This window comes from Prionailurus bengalensis, chromosome B3 (genome assembly GCF_016509475.1).
Source record: "Prionailurus bengalensis isolate Pbe53 chromosome B3, Fcat_Pben_1.1_paternal_pri, whole genome shotgun sequence".
Classification (NCBI taxonomy): Eukaryota; Metazoa; Chordata; class Mammalia; order Carnivora; family Felidae; genus Prionailurus; species Prionailurus bengalensis.
This window is the reverse complement of record NC_057355.1, coordinates 39,148,742-39,163,805: the sequence shown is the minus strand read 5'-3', so window position 1 is coordinate 39,163,805 and position 15,064 is coordinate 39,148,742. Positions and strand designations below refer to the sequence as shown.

Below are 15,064 nucleotides of genomic sequence, written 5' to 3'. Positions count from 1 at the left end.
TCCTCCTACCATGGTTGGTCTGCAAGTCATAGTGATTTATCTACTCTCTGGTCTGTTCTCTGATTATTTGACAGCCTTGTCCTCTCGTGTCTCCTGCACTAGATTACAATTCTTTTGATGTCAGAGCTCAACTCTTCAGATAACCTACTTCTTGTATACCAATTAACCGTAATATGGAGTTGATTCAGATTTATATTCCCAATAAGTCCCCACTGCACAGAGGAGTAAACTGAGGCACAAAGAACTCAAAGGCCTTGCCTAAGGTCACAAGGCTAAAAAGCAGACAGACAATTCAACCCAGGTCTTAAACTCTCTAACAGGCACTGTTGATTGCTTTCTTTTTTCCAAAAGCATCCCTCTCTGAGGCCCAACACACAAATCAAGATTGTTCTAGGCCGGTTATGGTGGTCTTCTTCTCCTGCCTATGGTTGGTGTACATGGTCATGTGATTCGCAATTCCGGCCAATGAGACATGAGACGAGACGGAAAGTCTCGGAGGGGCTTTTGGGAAAGGTTCCCCTCCTGCCTTTTCTGCCTCTGCTCCTTATTGTAAGGGTGTAATATCTGGAGCTGTTGCAACCATCTTGTGACATCGTAAACAAGGAAAGATGAAAAGAATCTAGACCTTGATGCTGCTGCTGAAGCACGGAGAGAAACAAGCTCCAGGCAAACAGAGCCCATACCTCTTATAATGGGAGATACTAAGTTCCTTACTGTTCCAGCCAGTTGGGCTCAAGTTTTCTGCTATTCACAACCCAGAGTGACACCCAGGCTAATCGAGGGCTCTTGTCCCTACAGATACCCGAGCCAAGCATTATGGGAGATATATAACAAGTAACAGTCCTGGTCCCTCTCCTCATTGTGCTTGTCCCAAGATTGGACAATCAATAAGTGTTCGATCTATATTTGATTAATTCTCCCTTTGCTCCCCAGTGCCAGGGACTATATTCCCTGAAAGCATCTTTCTTCCCTTTATCAAACCCCACTGATTCTCTGCAGGTTTCAGCCTCATGATTTGACTCCGGTCTCAACATCACTGACCAGGTCCTTCCCTGTAGTGTCCCCCCACCTCTGATGATCAAGCTAAAAGCAAGGTACTTGCGCTTGGCCCAGAGAGACCATCAGCGAAACTCCGCATTCCTAAATATTTGTTCTTTGAAATGTCTTTCTCAATTAGATCTCACCCAAATGTTTGAGAGTCAGGCTGAATTCCAACTTCCTGCTCCAGAACAGACATGTTGAGCCTGCATAATTACTGCAGCCAGCTTTATTTGCTATAAAAACATAGATTTTTTTTTTTTGCTCCTTCTCAACTGTAAAATAATCAATAAATAGGATCCAGATGAAAAATGCCAGCATTTAGGAAAACAACCCTTTTATGGTTCTTTTCTTTGGAGTCTAATTAACACATTGGGGATAAAATGTGCTATTACATTTACCCAACCAAGCTAAGTTGAAACATAAACCCTCCTTTCCTCCCGCTGAGATATAGCTGCACATCAGAAATATAGGTGAAACAGTTTCAAAACATTCTGAAATGTTCAACAAACAGATCTGTAAACCTGTGATGTGGACTTCCTCCAGCCCCTCCCTGCTCACGCTGGCTATTCAATTTTTTTTTCTCTCTCTCCTCTAAGAACACATTGCATAGTTACCGTCATAGGAAACACAGACAGTCCCATTAGCAGAAGAAGCAATCTCTCGGACTTTCTTTCTTTTAAATAAAGAATACGTGCCTTTTTGGACACTGACCACCCAGGCCATGAAAGTTTCATGAAGGGTTCTCAAAGCAGACGACACCTTTTCAATTATAACCGCTGCTATAATAAACCCCCACAGAGCCACGGGGCATGGAGTCTACATCCAACACATGATACCTATTTATTCCCTAATTATATTGCAATATATCCTCTGTGTGTGTGCTGATGAAGATAAAATATTCTTTTAATTCTATGGCCTCCTGGGTGGGGGGGTGGGGGGGGGGGCGGGAGGGGATTACACAGAGGCAAATTCTGGGAGTTCCTACAGCTAAATCACAGCCTTTGTCCCAGGTTCCTCTACTGCATAAGCTCAAGAAAAATCTCTCACTTTCCCTTGTTTTACCACAGTGGTTCTCAAAGTGTGGTCCCGGACCACGAGCATCAGCACCACCTGGGAACTCATTACAGACCGAAATCACCGGCCCATTCTGGGCCCACTGAATCAGAAACCTTGGGGGTGGAGCCTAGCAATCTGTGTTTACAGGAGCCTTCCATATTGAAGTCTGAGAACCACTGGTCTACAAAACAAGAAGGCAAGAGCATCATTTTAAATTGAATCGGAGATCAGGAATACCTGGACTCTATAGTGCTGGGCTCCTTTCTGCAAAGCCGTCCCAGTCTGCAGAGTCAGGGCTCCATTTACCCATCTGTACAATGGGGCTACAGAGTTCACAAAGGAGCTGTGGATGCTGGAATTTAAGAGGCATATGGTTTCCTGGCACCAGTCTCTATGGATACGTAGCAAGATCACAGTTGCCAACACTCACCAGCTCTCTCCCCCCACCCGTACTCTGACGGAGCAGTTCTCCAATGCCATATCTAAGGTCTTCAATGCAGCTGCCTCTGGGTTACCCTTGGCAACCAGAAGCTGGGGTCATGGAAGACCACAGAATCCCCAAGTCTCACAGCCAACAGCTTCAAGCCTTTGTCCTCAGAGCCTTGAACCACGAGTGGGGAGGCTCAGGAATCTCTGTTATATTGTCCCATTTCTTCAGACATCTTTTGTGTATTTGCCTCCACTCTACATCTAGACTTTACGTCACGGAGAACGGGAGCCTAGCATGTCAGCATCATGAGGTATGGGGCTCTGCCTGTCTGATTCGTTGGGATATCCCCAAGCCTTCGACCAGTGCTTGGCAAAAAGTATGGTCTTGAGAATGGTCTGTTGACTAAATATTCCTAGCACAGTAAATGCCCTCCCCATAGGAGGTACAACAGTAGGTCCCAAACCCTCAAGTATCTAAATTCTAAGTCATGGATGGAAAGAGGCAAAGAAACTACTGTATATGAAAGCCCAGGGAACAAGGAGAAAAGGGTAAAGGGAAAAGCAAAAGGCTGAATATAACCCTGAAAGCAAAAGTCATGGGGTGCTGACTTCCCATCCAATTGCTCACCCTAGATCTAGCGCTAGAAGACTCTGGGGACACGTTCTGAGTTTGTGTTCTGAGCAGCTGGCTCACCCAGCTGTCCTACTGCTTCTCTCTTAAAAGCCAAATTCTCATCCGCCCTGACTCTGCCGTCCTTCCATCAGCCTCTGAACAAGCCCTGAGCTCTCCTACCACTCTCCTTATGCTCAAGCCTTGTGCCCCACACTCCTCCCCCCCTCCCTGCCGCCCCCAACCAGAAATCTACCCAAGGCTCAATTCCAAATCCTCCCTTCTCCAGGGACTATCCGTAATTCTGCCCCCTCCAAAAGTGATTTCCCTTGAGAACGTCTAGAGTGGATTCCTTGGATAAAAGACAGCGAATGCCCTCCTTTTGGGTGGTACTTTATGGGGCTGGGCCAGGTCTCAGGGCTCCCTTTACCTGCAGACTTCGGTGCAGGCACAGGATAGGTGTGCAACAAACGGTCACCTCAGTGATTTATCCTGGGAGGTGATCACAGCACAGAAGCCAACGAGAGAATCCAGAGACCAGTCCTCTGCCTCTAACCTCACACACATCCAGTTCTCAACACCAGCCAAGGGCACGCTGTGGTCTGACTGGACACACCTGCCGGGTGCTAAGAAAGAGATGACCACGGCACAGAGTACTAGAAAGGAAAAAAAAAAAAAAAAAAAACCCTGAACTAGGAGTCAGAAGATCTGGCTTACATTCCCTTGCACCCCTTAACCAGCTCTAACCAAGTCCTTTCACTTCTCTGGGCGTCCGTTTGCAGGTCTGTGAGATGGGAGGAAGAGGTGGAGACTGCAAGGTCCTTGAATTTCTAGAGGCTTCAACAACGTGTGCGCAACCGACTGAGGTGGTGGGCGGTGTGCACCGGGGAAAACCCGCCAAAGGAGCTGAGGACTGAGTACTCCCGGGTGGTCGGTTCACCGACCCCCGGGGACTCCGCCCAACCTACACGCAATGACAGCCAGCCTGGAGGAACCCTGTCCGCAAAGCCCCCAGCTCTCGGTCCCACTTAACCTGCTCGAAACCTTTCAAGACAACCTCTCCAACAGCGCTCCAACAAAGAAAGGGGGGAAGCCGGGGCAGCTAGCTCCGAGGAAGCCGCACAGGCGGCGAATCCGGTCTCCCGGACTCCGGAAGCCAGCGGACCCACGCCCCCCGCGTGCTCCGATAGCCCCGGCCAACCTCCGCCCGGTGCCACCTGGCCCGGGAATTAACCCCTGCTTCCCTGGCAGGGCGCGGGGGATGGTGGGGCGCACTGATTTCCCGGGCACGAACACCCTGGCCAGAGCGAATCGAGACGGCCGGGATCCCAAACCACCCAAAGGCCTCCTCCAACCTGCCAGAGACCCGGCTTTATCCGCTCCCGGGCGGACGAAGTGGGAGATCCCGAAGCGGAGCCACTTTGAAATATTTTTCTAGAGGACACGACCACGCGGGAAGGAGGCCGACCAACATCGCAGCGCGGGCTAAGGGGAAAGGATCCCGAGACCGACTACCCGAGGATGCAGCTCGGGAGCCCAGGTCCGGGAGAAAGCAGCCCGGGGTTCCGGGACTCCGGAAATTGTTCGGCCCAGGTTCTGCGTTCCCAGGTTCCCGACGGGTCAGGGCTCCATCCCACTCACGGACCTTGACGCCCGCGGGGAACAATGTTGCATCTTTTTAAATCGTTGGGGTTTTTTCCCTAACAAATTAGGAAAAATAAACCAAGTCTGGGAGGAAGGGGGCTGCGCTCTGTGACTCCAAGGGGCCCCAAACCACCACCATTTCCCCACCTCCAACACAACCACCCAAGGCTGGGCGAGAAGTTGGGAACTTCGGGACCGCGCTCCAGGCGCGCACTGGGAGTGTCTCGCTTCTCTTTTAACTTCGGGAGTTGGGGGTCGCCGCCGAGAGCTGGAGGGACGTCCGGGAAGTCGACCCGCGGGGCTGTCCGGTGTCCCAGACCACCCCGAAGAGAACCGGGGCGGCGGGATGAAAAAGAAACGAAAGGAGTATGCAGTCCGTTTCGTACCTCCAAAACGCGAAGGCGCGCAAGGCTCGGGCTGGGGCTCGGCGGCAGAGAGGCGCCCGGCCGCGCCCCGCAGGCTCCGCGCCGCGTCCCCCGGCCGGAAGGGCGCCCGAGGCCCTGCGCGCAGTTGGCGCGCCCGGAGCGGCTCGGGGCGGCTCGGGGGTGGAGTCCCCAGACGCCGGCGGACGAGCTGGCGCCCTCCCCGGACCACCGCGCCGCGCCGCTGCGCTCGGGGCTTCCCCGCCGCGGGCGCCGCGCCCGGACTGCGGCCGGAGGGCCCGCGCCTGCCCACGCCGGGCGCCCCACGTCCTGCCCCGGCCCCCCGGCGTTCTCCTCCTCCCCGCGCCAAACTCGGCTCCCGCAGCCCGCGCCGAGCGGGGCAGCGGGGATCCGCGGAGCCGGTGGAAAGTTAGTGGCGGGGCTGCAGAGCCCCCTCCCCGGACCACAGACCCCAACCCCCCACCCCACCCCCGTCTCCCCGTGCCCCCCACGCTTCCAGGCTCCGCGTCCTCGCAGTCCCGGCTACGCCACCTACCTGCTTTCGCGGCCGCCCCGGGCTCGGCCGGCCAGTCGCGCGGTCCTGTCCTCCGGAGCCGGAGCCGCGCCGGAGCGCCGGGCCAGGAGCCGGAGCTGCGGGCTCGGCGAGCGAGCGAGCGAGTGAGCGAGCCGGCGGGCGGCTGGAGCCGCGGCTGCTGCTGCCGAGCCAGCCCCCACCCCCCGCGTCCCTCGGTCCCTCCCTCCCCTCTCAGCTCCCTCCTCCCTGCTCGTGGCTCCCTCCCTCCCCCCTTCTTTCTCCCGCTTGGGTCCTTTCAGACCCTGCTTTCGCTTGCTCGCTCTCTCGCTTTTTCCGATCGCCCAGTCCCTCTCCAGCTTTCCTCTGGGTTTCTTTTTCTCTGGCTCTGGGTTTTCCAACATCCCTTCTCATCACCCTGCCCCCACCCCGCCTTTTCTCCCTTTTGCTCATTCCTCTCCCATCTCTCTTTTCTCTCTCTAACCCTTTTCTGTGTCTCTTCGTATTTTCTCTTCCTTTTAACCTCCCCCCCCTCCCCCCACTTCGTCTCTACTGTCCTTTCCCCTCCCTACTCCCCCCTCCCTCCTGGTGGGTCAGTAACGCCCGCCCTGCGTGCTGCCTCCGGATGGGAGATCTCCCCTAGGATGTGGAGGGAAGCCGGGGAGCCCCCAGGCTTGGTGGTAACAGGCTGAGGAGAGAGAGGAATGGGCCAGAGCTGGAAACTGGAACTCCAGACACCGGCTTGAGAAATTTCTGGGCGGAGGGCGCTCCTATAATGTCAAACCCCTGAGCAGGCCAGGTTGAGCCAAGCCTGGTAAGATGAGGAAACTGAGGCCCACGAAGAATAGAGCAAGGACTTGCCTCTTCACAGAGGTCTACTCCAGAGGCAGGGCCTAGAGCACCATTGCTCCTTTGATGATGGGGAAATGAGAGGGTGCCCCAAGCCAATGCACTGCCTCCAGTCTCTCTGCCTATCCCAAGCCCCAGGCCCCCAGGGCCGGTAGGAGGAAGCCTTCTCCACCTTGGGCCACCTGGCTGCCCCACACAGCACTCCTGGGGGAGAAGTGAGCCCCTAGGAACACTTGGCCCAGGTGTGGAGAAGGGAACCCTCCTCCCCAACCCCACTCCTCTCTAAGCAATGCCGGACTTACCAGCACACTTCTGCTTCTCAGGGATGAGTAGCAGCGGGTGCTTTGCTTGTGCGATTTGTCTGTTCTCCTCAAACTCGGACAAGAGCAGGAAGGCCCAGACTGGGGCAAAGGTGCTATACACAGCTCTCCCCGGGAATTTGTCACAAATGAAGCACACAGGTTGTCTAAAGCTTTGAGGAATGTGTGTCTGTAACTGTGTCTGGTCGCCTTGCCTTCTCAGCTCAACCGCTGAGAGTCGTCATTCTGGGTCTGATGGGGCAAGTCCCACCTACAGAGGCCTTACCTGGCATTCCCACATTTCAGCCCAGTGGGACCCAGAGGAGAGCCGCAGGGCCCTGATTCCCACGGATCCCATCGTGCAGCCCTGCTTCGTCAAGATGGGATCGTGATTCTCCTAGTGTCGCTGGGGCCAGAGTTTAACCCCTTCAGTACATGGTACCAACAGGAAGCAGACCCTCCATCCAGCCCTGGGTAGAGACCAGCCTTGGGATATTGGCAAAACCCCAAAACCCCACACAAATATCCCATCAAGTTTCCTGCCTTGGGACATCAAATCCAATAAATAAACCCATGCCGGGCCTCTGCAGTTCACCGCCCCCCCCCCCCCCCCAAAACAGAAGCATCTGGTCAGGGCTGGGACTAGGGTGAAGCAGGTCAGGCCCCTAGGGCACAGCATTTAAAGAGGCACTCACGTTCAGGGCCGTGCGTGGGCAGAGGCAGCACCTCCTAAAATTCTGCAGCCTGGTTCCTGCTTCCCCCTAATCCTGGTCAAATCTTAGGGCTGTCCCTAACCAGCCGTGTCACCTTGGTCCATCACTAGGCCGCTCTGCCTTTCAGTGTCCCCACCTGACCATGAAGAAGCAGAAAGACAGGTTCTCCAAGGGTTTCTCCAGCTCCGAGATGCTGTACTTTGTGGGCTGCCAAAGGCTAAGAGAAGGGGGCCGAACTTTCTGGGTTTGCTCTCCTGCGCCACCACTTGCTAACTGGGATACCGGGCAGCCGGTCGCTTCTCTAACCTCGGTTGTCCCGTCAGTAAAGGTGGGAAGGACTACGATGCCGTGAGCCCTGAGGATTAAACCAAATGATGCACATTGTCGCCCTTGATAACTGTTAGCAGTTATAGTATACAAGGTAGGTATGTGCACAGTTTTCCTTCCTCTTCCCTTTTGGATTATATGTTCCACCTCCCGCCATGCCTCTCACCCTCACACCTACGTGGTGGGCACCCATTTATAATTCCCAAACCCTGGTTCGACCAGGTTTGGGAGGTGGGCAGGTCTCCCTGGATAACCCTTCACCCCATCTCAACAAGCAAATGCACAGGAAGCAGCCGGCTCCCCCACCTCTCTCTCTCTCTCTCTCTTTCTCTCTCTCTCTCTCCCCCACGCGGCCACACTGCCAGACGTGAATCTCGCAGCTGAGGGTTACTGGCCCCCTCTGCGCTGGGCTGGGGATTGCCTGGTTTTCTGCCATACTCTAAAAAGCCACACAGATCTATAAAGCCGCACCTTCTCCGCCCAGATGGCAGGCCTCCAAGGACACAGGTCCCAACAGAGCCAGGAACACTTTTAGCAAGCATCTCTGAGGGTCGGCTCGGGGTCAGGTTAGCACCCATGATCCATCATTCGTTTGCCAGTCCCTGAGAGCCTGCTCACGGGAGCCCTGCCCTGCACATCCCACTGCTGTGTAGATGTTCAACCCCGCGACAGGTTTATTTGGAAAATGTGATAACATTTAAGAGCGGGTACTCCTCTAAATGCATGATCTGAGACGAAAGTCCACTCTTCTGAATTATCAACCCTGTAAGTCAAAAAACTTGCACTCAAAATAATATACAAACAGGGAGGGGGACAAAACAGAAGAGGCTCTTTATATAGAGAACAAACAGAGGGTTACTGCAGGGGTTGTGGGACGGGGGATGGGCTAAATGGGTAGAGGGCATGAAGGAATCTACTCCTGAAATCATTGTTGCACTATATGCTAACTAACTTGGATGTAAATTAAACAATAAATTAATTAGTTAATTAAAAAAATAAAACAGGGGCACCTGGGTGGCTCAGTCAGTTAAGCATCCGACTTCGGCTCAGGTCATGATCTCGCGGTCTGTGGTTTCGAGCCCCACGTTGGGCTCTGTGCTGACAGCTCGGAGCCTGGAGCCTGCTTGGGATTCTGTGTCTCCCTTTCTCTCTGCCCCTCCCCCCCCCCCCACTCATGCTCTGTCTCTCTCCATCTCTCAAAAATGAATAAACATTAAAAAATTTGGGGGGCGCCTGGGTGGCTCAGTCGGTTAAGCGTCCGACTTCAGCTCAGGTCACGATCTCGCGGTCCGCGAGTTCGAGCCCCACGTCGGGCTCTGGGCTGATGGCGCAGAGCCTGGAGCCTGCTTCCAATTCTGTGTCTCCCTCTCTCTCTGCCCCTCCCCCGTTCATGCTCTGTCTCTCTCTGTCTCAAAAATAAATAAACATTAAAAAAAAAATTTTTAAGCCATTACAATTTTTAAAAGAGAAAGAAATTATCACAAGGCTAGGACACAAGACACAATGTCCAGGACTCAGACCGGCACGCTCCCCACCTCCCCTCTGCGTAGATGTACAGGGGATTCCCTTTGTTCTCCTTCCCTCTCCCTCTTCTCTTTGCTGAGGGGTCACCTTTTCCCCTCCCGCTTTCTGCAGAGCCCTGGCTCAAAGCCCCGGGGAGGAACATCCACAGAAAATGCATCAGGGATGACTGGAATTTGTTGAATGACAGAAAAATTTCAGAACTCATAGGATCTTACAGCTCCTCTGGTGAGAAACCTGCCTTATTAGCAGGGTTAGGAAAATGTCTGTTTTCCCACCACACCCAAAAGCATCTGGGGGCTTCCTTACCTCCATGTCTATCACAAACCCTTGCATAGGGCTCTGCCTTGGTAAGAGAATAAGCAAAATATCTACAATTTATTACTAAGGTATACATGTGGTCTCATTTAACTGGCCCAGCAATACTCTCCAGCAGGCATTAACATCCCCTTTCACAGAAGGGGAAACCAAGGGTCCCAGAAAAAAGTGACAGAACCCACAGTTGAACTCAAGCCTGCTCACCCGCTCTTGCACCGTAGGGCTGGCACAAGCAAGGGCCCTGGGGCCAAAATTCAAGGAGGCACTCGCTCTCAGGCACCAACTCTTACTTACACAACCCCGAGAAGAAGCAACCTTCGCATACCCTCCAAAGAATTAGAGGGGACTGTGGGCTCCCTGTGTCCTAGCCCTTGACGTGGTCCCGAGGAGAAACCACACAGCAGCCAGCATCCAAGGTAACTCACCAGTGTTATTACCCCCGCTCACATAACACACACAGACACATCCTCCAACATACCCACACTCAGCCGTCCTGCCCAGCACGCAAATGACCAAGGGAAGATAACCCAGCACACCTACGTAAACACCAGCACAACGCAAAACGTCTGCACGTGCATATAATACAATTCCTGCACTCACCTAAAAAACAGGGGAGGGAGGTGGGGGATATCTGAATAAAATCCGAGTGGCGAAACTTTTTTCACAAGCTCTTTATGAACCTGCAGCCACCAATCGAAGTCTTGATTAACTTGGTTGTATTTATTAGATCGTGTTCAATATTTAATAACTTTGAATATGGATTGAATATTTAATGAGTTTGGTAGAGTCCCATTTACATTTAAACGTCAGAAGTGCCAATTGCTTTGAACTAGGAATTGAGTTTGTGACTCATTCCCAGAAGCCAGCGCTGAAAATCTCTCCATTCTACGCTTTTCATAGATTTACTTAAATTATAGGTTATCATCATGACATTATTACACTATTATTTGCTATGATGCTCCACTATTATAACAGATTATTTATTACACAGTCCCAGGGAATGTGGCATTTAGACACCGAATTTCCCTGCATCCGGGCAAACTTGGATTGGGTCTCTTGTTCCCTCTCCTCCATGTCTGCCAGGAAAAGGCACCGAATATGATGCTGTGAAATGCTCTCGTCTTAAGCCCTTAGTCCTCCCACAGGCACAAGATGATCTGGGAGTGATTTCTGTGGTATACATTGTCCAAGACCAACTTGTCCAAGCGAGGGAACTCTGCAGACTGCGGGCGAGCGACATGAATTTCTGAAGCTTCTTTTTACCGAAATGAGAGAATCAGATGCAAAGTGCAGCTTTCAGAGGCATCATGGAGATTCCTGAAAGTCCTTGGAGGATGTGGGATTCTGGAAGTCAATGAGCAAACTTAGCATACCCACGTATGCAGGTTTTACGTAAGTTACGGTTATAATAATGATGATGGCGTATGGGTAAAAAGTAATTACAAAATGTGGTTTGTCAGGGGCCAGAGTTAAATCGCTGGCAATGGTCCTTGTGCCATAGCAGGCTGCAGCCCAGCAGGGTCAACTGCTTACTCACCACAGAGAGATAATGCCTTCCCCATCAAATACCTCATCTCACTGACACACATTTGTCATATTCTGATTTGCTTTGATTTGGGGTCCGCAGCAAATGTAAGTGAATGCTGTCCAAAGAAGAGTAATGATAGGGGCACCTGGGTGGCTCAGTTGGGTAAGCCTCCGACTTCGGCTCAGGTCATGATCTCGCAGCTCGTGGGTTCGAGCCCCGCATCCGGCCCTGGGCTGAGGGCTCAGAGCCTGGAGCCTGCTTAAGATTCTGTCTCCCTCTCGGGGCGCCTGGGTGGCGCATGGGGCGCCTGGGTGGCGCAGTCGGTTAAGCGTCTGACTTCAGCCAGGTCACGATCTCGCGGTCCGTGAGTTCGAGCCCCGCGTCGGGCTCTGGGCTGATGGCTCAGAGCCTGGAGCCTGTTTCCGATTCTGTGTCTCCCTCTCTCTCTGCCCCTCCCCCGTTCATGCTCTGTCTCTCTCTGTCCCAAAAATAAATAAACGTTGAAAAAAAAATTAAAAAAAAAAAAAAGATTCTGTCTCCCTCTCTCTCTGCCCCTCCCCCCCCTCAAAAATAAATAAAACATTTATAAAAAAGGAATAGTAATGATAATAAAAACCATTAGGTGGATAGTAAGCCTCTGACCAAGTCTGTGTGGTCATGCTTCTTGGAAACTATTCTCGTTGTATTTGCAACAGATGATCGGGGAAAATACACCACTAAGTACTTCCCTCCTCCTCACCTGCATCCGTGTGCCGACCTTTACATCCTACCTGACACCTGAGAGCCACCCCAGTCTATCTGCACGTCCTGAATTCGACATAGTATTCTGCCCGCCCCACCCCGCCCCCGACTTTATTTCTGCCGTTCTCAGAGCCTGAATGTCCTTCCCATTCCTCTCTCCAGCTTGGTAAATTCCAGTCTTGTCCTTTAAAACCCTGCTCATTGACAAGGCCTTTCTTGGCCCCTTCACCCTACCTGTCTACCTGCCTTGGTTAGTACTTTCTCACTGCCATCTGATTATCTCTTCACCGGTCTACCTGCCGCCGTCGGACGGTGACTTTCATAAAGGCATTTCAATGGCGCCAATGTTTCAGACAGCGCCCGGCCTAATGTTGGATGGATGGATGGCACACAGCTTTTCTTCTTGGCTATTTATCCTCTGACTTGAGTGGAGTGAAGTGTTGGTTGAGGAGGCCATCCCTACTTTCCGGGAAGCTCCTACCGTTACTCATTCTTAGACTCCAGTCAAAGCTCCAAGGGATTGGCCACCCCTTCGTTTTACAGATAACGTCCAATCCCTCATGTTTTCATCCAACGGGCATTTACAATGTTCTCACCGTGTGTGCCAGGCTCTCCCTGCCGTGCGCCACAACCCAAATTACTGAGTCAACCCCAGGGGATTTCGAGGAGTGCCCAGGGTCCCGGGGGGCAGCATCACTTCTCCAGCCCTGTTAGCAGTCAGTTCCCTGCAGTGACCGAGAGACTTTGGAGGAAGCAGAAGAATCGCCCACCTCAGGAGGGGGTCTGAGACTCCTGGCCGGTGGCAGCTCCGTTTGGCAAACCCTTAGCTCTTTATAAATGCCTCAAGTCCTCGGCGGAAGTAGGTAGGGTACCAACTCAATTCTCACATAAAACGAAGCGCCAGCCTGCTGTTCAGTCCCTTCTGCCACCGCTCCCCGCTCTGCTCTTGGTTCTCCAGCGATGCTGCAGGTTTGCAGGCCCTGTGTCTACTGGAACGCGAGCGAGGGAAGGGGCTTCCGTTCGGTTTGCTGCCACATATCTGGCACACAGTAGGCCACCAAGAATGTTTCTGAGAAGCATCAGCGAATGAGATGTCATACCCCTGTCTTTACTAGTGATATCTCCTCTGTTTGGAGCACCCTTCCAGCTTTCTTCTTACTCACCCAGCAAGACAGCTTGGGCATGTTGTCCTATCAGAAATCTTCCTTGAAGCCCCCCGGGCTGGACTGAACCCCCTTCCTCTGGGTTTCCTGGAACCCTGTACCCAGGCCTCTCTTTCACTCACCACCGCGCGCTGCACTTCTCTGTTACAACGTCTGCTTCCCACACCAGATGTCGAGATCATGAAGACAGGAACCATATACCATTCATCTTCATACCCTCACCTCCTTGGCAAGGCATCTGGAACACAGAAAGCACTCTATAATGATTTGTCAAGTTGAACTAAACAACCCCAAATGGATGCAGATTGGGCCCTACCAAATGTGATGGCCGATTCGTTTGGTCATTTGGCAAATATTGATTGAGTGCCTCTGACTGTTCTAGGTATTGGAGATCCAGCACTGAGCCAAACACACAAAAATAACGATAATGGCAATACTTGTCAATTAGACATGACCCAGATATTTTAGCAGGGTAGTTAAATGGTATATGGAGTCAATATGGAAACTGTTTTGAACTTCAGCTTTCACCGTAGTATGATATAAGTAAGGCAAGAAATTCAGGGTCCCAATAACTCCACAGTCTCTCTTTCTTGGGTTCCAGTATCTGCATCTATATAACCAATACATGTTATAATTTCCCATGACATATGGTTTTTTTTTTTTCCAACGTTTATTTATTTTTGGGACAGAGAGAGACAGAGCATGAAAGGGGGAGGGGCAGAGAGAGAGGGAGACACAGAATCGGAAACAGGCTCCAGGCTCCGAACCATCAGCCCAGAGCCTGACGCGGGGCTCGAACTCACGGACCGCGAGATCGTGACCTGGCTGAAGTCGGACGCTTAACTGACTGCGCCACCCAGGCGCCCCAAGAGATATGTTGATATATGTTTACACAGGGTCCTCTGAAATTCCTTGCACATTTTTAAATCTCAATAATTTGCCTAGAAACACTTTACAAATAGCATTAAGTATTCCAAGGCTTAGAAAACACTTCACAATGGCCCAAAGTACAATTTAAATCCCATGATAAATAAAAAATTAAAGTGCAATCAGCTTTCAATTCGGTTGCAATTCAATTTGCCTTTAAGTGTCATTTATGGATTTCTTTGATCATACCCGCTACCTATGTTACATTTAACAAGCTTTGATTGAGTCCTTCTATGGTGTCAGGCACTGTAGTAGGCATGAAGGAAAACCAAGATTGATAGGACATGATCTTAACCTTTATAGTGCCCCCAGTTTAGTGGGAGAGACGGAAATGCACCTTACCCGCTATAACACGAGACCTCGCAAAGCTGCAACCCAGGTATACACAGGCACTGTGGGAGCACAGAGGACAAACATGTTCCTCCTGCCTGGGGAGGTATCGGGAAGGCTTGGTGGAAATGGTGATGCCTGAGCCACACCTGAATCCGTAAGTCTGGTGTGGCAACCAGTGAAAAGAAGGGAAAGGAAGCGCTGGAGAAAGAAGGGACATGCGCACAGTGATGGGAGATATACGACACATTCAAGAATGGTACATTTGCAGCTGGAGCAAATGCAGTGAAGAGAAGAAGGTTGGAAAGGCGAACGGGCTCTGATGGTGAAGGGTACTGACTGATAGGTTAGAATTTCATCCTGGAGGTAATGGAGAATATCATCAAAGCTTAAAGGTTTTAAGATGATATGATGCCTTTATGTATATGTGTTATATGTATTATATATGCATTATATTATATATTATTATACTATATATGCTAATACACTACATATATTAATATACTTATATCAATTATTATATTAATATTAATATATTAATAATTTTAAATTAATAATATTAAATATTATATTAAGTATAGAATTAATATACGTATATTATACTTATGTAATATACTTATATTAATATGGTATATATATTAATATACCATAATATATACTAATAATATGTTTTT

General features: G+C 51.1%; 1 protein-coding gene across 4 annotated transcripts in view; it reads right to left on the bottom strand.

The window, feature by feature from the left end:
* The window catches only part of MEGF11 (multiple EGF like domains 11), a 359,712-nt gene extending 353,826 nt beyond the window's left edge, over nucleotides 1-5,886 (bottom strand). The window contains exon 1 of one of the 4 annotated variants that reach the window (XR_006293259.1): nucleotides 5,699-5,852. The gene's annotated coding sequence lies outside the window, so the exon portion shown is untranslated. Of the gene's footprint in view, nucleotides 1-5,698 lie in introns of all 4 variants that reach the window. The other 3 variants (XM_043555119.1, XM_043555120.1, XM_043555118.1) reach the window with 3 other exon arrangements.
* Nucleotides 5,887-15,064: the final 9,178 nt, after the last annotated feature.